The sequence below is a fragment of the Alligator sinensis genome, unplaced genomic scaffold, assembly GCF_000455745.1.
Source record: "Alligator sinensis unplaced genomic scaffold, ASM45574v1 scaffold288_1, whole genome shotgun sequence".
In the NCBI taxonomy this organism is placed as follows: Eukaryota; Metazoa; Chordata; order Crocodylia; family Alligatoridae; genus Alligator; species Alligator sinensis.
The window spans coordinates 2,001,575-2,009,528 of NW_005841876.1; the positions used below are offsets into that span (position 1 = coordinate 2,001,575).

General features: G+C 44.8%; 1 protein-coding gene across 1 annotated transcript in view; it reads right to left on the reverse strand.

Annotated features, from left to right (window-relative positions):
* ANKRD10 (ankyrin repeat domain 10) overlaps window positions 1-7,954 on the reverse strand; it is a 50,230-nt gene that overhangs the window by 41,608 nt on the left and 668 nt on the right. The gene's annotated exons all lie outside the window — the stretch shown is intronic.

Below are 7,954 nucleotides of genomic sequence, written 5' to 3' on the forward strand. Positions count from 1 at the left end.
CACTTCTTTTTTTGCTCTACTTTTATTTTTGCTATCTATGTTAACAGTCTGAGATCTAACTAAGCTTGCCTTTGACATCCTTTTGTCTGCGAGACTGGATGTTGCAGCCCATGACATAGATGGTTTGCACTATCTTATGCGACTAATCCGAGATTTGCATGATCTGTGGCAGTGGTTGCAAGTGTGTGTGTCATGGTTAGGTGGTTTGGGAGCTGCTTGCTTCCTATGGACTCTTTTCTCTTCAAGCTGCTGGAGCCAATTCCAGTTGTGGACTTTGATGCTCTAGAGCAGACAACGATGACACTTGTTCTGATCTCTTACCAAGGTTTCCCATTAGTCAGGATCAATTACAAGTGCCTTCATATCTTGCTGGCTTGCTGTAGCAAAGCTTGGGACATCCTGTTGTTCTTGTTCCCTATGATAGTTCCTCGTATAGCATGTCCTTGGGTATACATCCATCTTCCAATCTGCTCAGATGGCCTACCCAGCTCAATTGTCTCCGAGTAGGGCTGTTACACGTGGCAAATCTGCCCTTCAAAGAACCTCTGCGTTGCTAACTATCTTGCCATTTAATGTTGAGTATGCAGTGTAAATAGCGCAAGTGGAAGCTTCTCTTTTGATATGCACAGGTTGTCCATGTTTCCCCATTACACGAGAGTGCCAAGTACGCAAGCTTTGTACACTAGCATTTTGGTCTCGATGATAAGCTTTGAGATGTTCCATGCTCTTTTAGTCAGTCTGCTGAAGGTAGTGGCAGCCTTTTCAACGCAAACATTAAGTTAATCATCCAAGCTAGGGACAGATATTACACATGAATCAGTTTAAGTGATCGATCATAAACTGGTTTAAGCCTACAACAGACCGTAAGTTCAGTGTACATAAACCAGTTTTAAAATGTCTGTAACTGGTTTGAGATGAACCTGGTTGAATATAGTATCAGACTTAACGGATTTGGGTCAAACCAGTTTATGCAGTGTCTGTCCCAGACCGCTTTCTGAATTAAGTTAAACCCAAGTCCCCCAGCATCCCAGACGCTTTGCAGCCCTGGGCTGTGCCATCTGCTTCAGAAAATAGGGCTGGCCCCATCCCTCTGCTCCCTAGCTAGAGCTCCAGCAGAGACTGCAGGCACAGCAAGGTCTGCCTTGCTGTCCCCTGCCCCATCCCCTCTCACTGCTCGAACAGGGATTCTGCCCCCCGCACCCCACAAATCTCCCACAGCGCAGACCCCAGCCCCACAGACTCTAGACATGTATGCTAGCTAATACTGAGAGGTGTCCATGTGTCTCTCCAATTTCACAGAACAGTGTCTGCTTAGGGTTTTTTGGAGCTAATCAACAGATCAGCTGGAAAATTCCCTTCATTCCTTCCTTGGAAAAAGCTGTTTAAGAAGAGCCTGAACTAATGATAGAGGCTTTTGTTTCCTTGATGGGCTGATAAACACTGTATTATCAGGCCCCTGCTGGATCCCTCACCTGTCAGGTTTGCAGAAAGTATGAAGCAGGGAGAGGGAGATTGAAAAGCTCAGTATCATCAGATGCACGCACTGCACACACCCCACTTTGCCTCAGAGTGCTAGCCCAGGGCTGAGGTCTGGCAACACTCCCACCGCTTCAGCAGCGAGCGGGGAAGAGCCTGGGACAGCACAGGCAGGGTTGGGGTTTTACACCCTTCCCTAATCAGAGCATTCTGCCAGAGCCAAGCCATACCTCCCCACCCTCAGCTCAGCACTGTCAAAGGCAGAGGGTTGCTCTGGTGTGCTTCGGCTTCTAGCCTGAGCCACTGCAGGCATGCACCTGCATTTCTTCAGTCCAGAGGGAATGTCTGTGTAGTTGCAAACCGGTTCAACCTAGGTAGGTTAGACTAACCTGCAAAGATTGAATCAATTCAAGCTCAGGCTTTTTTAATGTCTGTCCCTAGCCCCAGTGAGAAGCCTGCGGTCACTGTAGAACCTAGGTAGCTGAACTTTTGGACTACTTTTAGGTGGTTCTCTTTAAGGGTGATGGATGGATCTCGTGGAACTCCCTACCTTAGTACATTCGTTTTCTTTAAGCAGATAGTGGTAGCTAATGCCTGGCAACCACTTGAGAGGCAATCCACGAGTTCTTGTAGTAGGTCTTTGTCATAGGCTATAAGGGCATCATCAGCTAATAAAAGCTCCTTGATAAGCACCTTTCTAACTTTAGTTGTGGCATGTTGAAGAGTTTCTCAACTGATCTTGTGTAAAGGTACATTCCACCTTTCATGTCTTTAAACACATAGTTCAGGAGTACTGAGAAGATTTCAAAGAGTGTGGGGGCAAGAACACATCTTTGCTTCACTTTGCTTTTCATCTCAAAGCTGTCCGAAGTGGACCCATTAAACTGAACAGTTGCTTTCACGTGGTCTTGGAAGGTATGTACAAGACATTAACAGGGTTGGTGGGCATCTTATCTTTTCTAGGACTGCAAACAGGACTACTCTGCTGATGGTGTCAAATGCTTTGGTTAGATTCATGAAGGCGATGTACAATGGTCAGTTTTGGTCTCTGTGCTTTTCTTGAAGTTGACACAGGGAGAACATCATGTCTATGGCTGATCTTCCAGCCCTGAATCTCATATCTGTGCTGAAGCTCAGTATGCTTGCCAGCTATTGTAGGCACACCAAGCTGGCCCTTGTGAAAGCTTTTCATGCTATATTTCGTAGCGAGATACCTCAGTAGTTGTTGCAGTTACCCCTTATTCTCTTCATTTTTATATAGTGATGATGTTTGCATCACATGGCTTGTGGTACCTCACCCTCTTTCCAGCATTTCAGTAGCAGCTGATGAAGATATGGTAGTAGGCTTTCTTTCTTGCACTTGAGAACATCCGCTGGGATGCCATCTTTTCCAGAAGCCTTGCCACTTGACAATGACTCACTGGCTTTGCTTAACTCTTCTACAGTGGGCTCCACATCTAATTCTTGCATGACCTATAGAGTTGGTATTTGGTCCAGTGACTCAATGGTGATGTTTCTTTCTTGTGAGTGCAGCTCCAAGTAGAGCTCAACCCAAGACATTTGCTTGCTTCCATCTAACAGCTTCACTGCTGCGTGACTTGAGGGGGGAAACCTTGTTGAAAGTCTAGAGCTTTCTTCAGACCACTGTACATGACTTTTAGGTTTCCTGTGTCTGAGGCCATCTGTATCCCATCACAGAGCTTAATCCAATACTGATTTGCACAGCATCTAGTTGCTCTCTGTACTTTTTTTGCCTATCAAAACCTCGCTTTGGTGTCCTCTATTGGCTTCTTGTTGTGTTCCAAATAGGCTGTGCCTTGAAGCTGATGAGGTAGTAGTTTTTTTCTGAATTTTCTTATTGGATGGTCTCTTTTCCCCAAACATAGCTTTAGCTGTTTCATGGATTGCAGTTTTTAAGCCTTCCCAAATTTCCTCTGCCTTGTTTGATGGCAACTTCCCAAACATGCCAAGTTCAAAAGCTTTCACAAACTCTTGGCATTTCCTTTGGTTCTTGGTGTCAGTGGTATTGATTATGGGCTTGCTCCTAGGTTTTGCTCTACGTAGTTTCTTGGCTCCAATTCTCACTTTGCTAATGATCAGGGAGTGGTCAGTGTCACAGTCAGCACCATGGAATGCGTGGGTCTTCTGCACTGAAGGTAGATCTTTCTTGTTAACAATACCATGGTCTAGGTTGGTGCCAGTGGCCTGATCGTGGATGTCCCTGTTGGATGTGGTCCATAACACAAGATCCCTTCTAATCAGTGTTCACATGCTCAGAGGTGGGAAGATTCTAGAATAGTTAAACTTTCCACCTTGATGATGTCAGTGATCCACTTACATCTGGGGAGCTCGTGCAATAGCTTGTGTGGTCCAATAGAGTGCCATGTGCTACACCCGAGTACCGAGAGTACAATAGTAGGGTATCATGTGCATGTGAATATGACTGGTGAGACAAATGACTGACACCTGGTGCAATTTTGGTGAGTATTTAAGTGTGATTCAGTGTGAATGGAATACGGATGCTTAAGAGTACTTGAGGTTTGAATGGTGTGTGAGCTTACTTGGTTGGTGATCATATCTGCGTGTCTGAGGCATATGAGTAGTGACTGTAGCAGTGAGAGAGAGGGGTGACCTATTGGACTGGATTATAATTGGATACTTACCTGTAAAAGTGTTATTGGATCAGGACCTCAATCATCCATTGGACTGGTAATTATCAGTGATCACCCGTTCCTCACTCTCAGTCCGAGTACCCTATGAGGGAAAAAAACTAAGGGCCTGACTGTCACTCTAGCTCAGTGAGCCTGTGAAGTCCCTGATGCTGCCCTTCGCTGCCCCCAGCAGTTCTGTTTATGGTATACTGAAGTTAACATCAAGCATTAACTGTACACACTGGTTATGTACGTTTCCTACTGTTAATCTTTTTTGTTGTGATCGTGAGTTTATAATATACTTCTGAACTTTATTGGAGTCTCTGTGTATTTATAGGTTATATGAGGGCAGGCTGTAGCTCTATGTATATCCCTGGCCCCCAAATCCACCCCAAACAGAGCATACAAAAGGCCCTGGGGTTGTCTGAGGAGGCCTAACAACCACCAGGCCCTTAACCTTCTCATAGGTGGTCAGCGTCCAGGACACCCAGCGATGTCCGCCTTTCATCCCCATGACAATTTGTGCTGCTTTTTTCCAGAAAAATATGAATCAGTAATGCAGTTGGTTTTAGGCACAGAACTCAAGAAGTCATTGGCCGTTTTCATTCATCTTGCCGATGTCAAAGTGTCCTAGGCAATCTGGCCATGAGTCGTCTGTGCCAACTCTTACGCTGAATTTTCTGAGGAGGAATAGTTGCTCAGTTGATGGTATTCCTTTGACCACTTCATGCAGAGCATCGTAAAATTTATCCCTGCCTATAAGCTTTTCCTAATAATTTTAGCACCTTTGACATGAACATGGAAGAGATCTGAAAATTCTTTTTCAGTCTCCGAGATCCTCATGTCCAGAATTATTACTTCCCTCAATTTGACCATTCACCCTTTTCAAAAGGAGACTGTTAGCATTACACCCATTTCTTTTTAGCTTTCTTTTAAAAAAATAGAATCAACACACAGGAATACTGAATCCAAGATCATCTTCAATGATCAACTCTCCTATAATGCCTTTGTGGAAGAATGCCATCCCAGTCTCTCCCCAAACTCTGCTATCAGGCTTATTACCTATCTGACAACTTGGTTATCATGGTCACTGAAGAGAGCAGGCACCCCCCCTGCCCCATCTGTTTCAGGTAACCCTGAGTTGTAACTTGAGCTGGATACATTCTTGAGGAAGGGAGGAACCTGCTCCCTCTGCCCACGCGACTGGCCTCATACACCTCGGATTGGGGGGGGGGGGGGGGGGCTTTGTTCTAAACAATGACATCATGACTGGGACAAGGCTAGAGACCCTGCCAGTCTACCTGGCAACCAGTGCTGCATTTCAAATTGGTTGTCTAGCAGCCTACAACTCCTGGCCTTCACTGGATCAGGTAAATGAGGTCATAAGGTCTATTTAAGTTAAAGACTGCCCAGGAAGAAGGGTGACAGCCATGATGAAGACTCTCAGAGAAGCTGGACCATCTGAAACTCACTCTCTCTCTTGAAACTCATAGAGAATGAATTACTGGCCTCCAGAGGGAATCTCCACCTTCCTCTGGATGATACCTGTGAGTAAGCTACTCGAGATCTGGCTAGATATATAGCTTGCAGTAACTCAGATGCATGATCAAAGGCTATGATGCTACTGTTTGCGCTAAGGGCTATTCTTTGATATTGCTCCACCCTGTATGCTATTCCAAACCTACTCACTGTAATCAATAAAGTTCTCCTTTGTACCTAGCAAGGGAGACTTACTGGGAGAGGGTCTAGACTATACCTCAGGGTCCCCTTGGCCTGGCTAAGGGAGACCACTACATATGCTTCAGACTAAAGGAAGCACCCCAAGTTCTTGCAGATGGCCAAGTACCCCCTTCAGGTCTATAAAGCCTATGTACCTCACGAGGCACAGAGCCACTAACAGACCAAGACTCGTGAGTGGTGCAGGTACCTCCAGGCTTGTGGGGGTGCCCCAGGAAGGGGGTCAGCCAGATGTGAGGTGCCCCCAGGAAGGCACTCGGAGCCTGGAAGGCGGTCAGGTGCAGTGAGGTAGGTGGCTCAGCACAGGAGCTCCCCCTACTAGCCCACCACAGCCTTCATTACCAATCAAAAGAAATAAGCAACACTTCTTGTTTCAATACCTATTTGGTAAAGAACTATTTGCTATCAGATCCAGGGCCCAAACATAAATGGACCCTACTATTATTTGCAGCATCCGCTCTCCAATTTATATCTGACAAGTTTCCTATAATGGCAATTGTTGGCATTACTCCCTAAAGACCATTAGGGAGATCTCTACTTTTACCCATATTTGATCCTGAGGATCCAAAGTACACTTCCAACCCTAATGCAGTAGAATTATTTTACAGTCAAAATTGCTTTAAGGAAGGATGACCTTGTTTTATCATTGTTCCTTAATAATGCAGACTATAAAATAAAAAAAAATTAATAAATCAAGATAACTTGCAAATTATTGTTAATTTGTTACCTTTCCTTACCAGCACATACCCTTCAACACTGTCTTCCAGTGATGGCTGCTCCACCATGTTTCTGTTAGTCTTATAATATATGGTTTTACATCTAAGATTATTATGCCTAAATTGCTTCATTCTGTTTTCCATCTGCCTAGTAGTAGCATACAAATATTTCAGTTATTTCTTACCAACTGCACCCAGTTCACTAGTTGATAGGATTCCTTAGCAGAATCCTATCCTGTCACTAACTGTATCAGCTACCCACTACTGTTCCCATCATTATTATTACTTCTTCTTTGCGATCCATCCTTCTACCCACTGATATTCCTTTATTTGCTGTCATATCCTGCTGTGACCTAAAGCCAGGCACAGAGGTCATCCTACACTGCCCCTCTACCTTCTCCCCTCTTTTCTTCGCTTAATACTCTTATCAGTTGTACCAGCCTTAATCCTAGAAGGCTATTTCCTGAAGTACGCACATGAAGTCTAGCCTTTGAGAAAAGAGTTCTTCCTGTGGTTGCCCCAGTGGTTAAGATATCCCAATTCCTTCCTTGGAGCACAAATTCAAGCCATCTTTTTTTCTCCATTATCTTGATATGCCTTTGCCCCTCCCCCCTTTATATGAGCTGAAGGAGTTCTATTGAAAAATCACTTGAACCTCTACTGCTTTGAGAATCTTCTGTAGTTTGGCAATCATCATCTTCTTAGTTCAAATTCAGCAAGAACCTTGCATCTCTTCCCCAATAAGTAGACTCCAGGCACACAAACCTGCTTCTTCCTCACACTGGTATAAGTCTCTGGTCCTCCTCTTCCATTCTGCCTTCTGTCTGAAGATCATTCTGCCTTCTATTGTCTCTCAGAGTCTTCTGTATTTCAGCCAAGTATCCCCCCCAAGGCTCATTTCCTTGGCAAGCTCCATTGTGTCCTATGCCTCTATTCTCATGGGCTACTCTCTCTTCTTCCCCGACACCCTAATTTCAGGTTTCTGCCTATTTATATTTCTCCCCAATTCTCCTCTTCAAAATCTCCAGCACGACAAATTTATTCCTCAAATCTCAACTCCTCTGCTAGTCATATTTCTCTGCCTTGTCCTACAGTCACATCCTTCTACTTTCCTCCATTCTGTTGTTCAAACGCATCTTGAGTCGTCCTTGCACTTCGGTCTCATCCCCATTATTTCCTCAACTCCCAGTCTGAGCTCCACAGTTACCTCAAGTTGTACACCACTAGTCCTTGGACCTTCCCTCTTCTGAGTTCTGTTAGCCAAGAACAGCATGCCTCAGTCTCTCTGCTGGTCTGCAATTCTTCAGCTCCCCTTTACCATTACAAGTTTTCTTCTTGTTGCTTCCATCTTCAGGAGGAGGAAGAAGCCTTTCC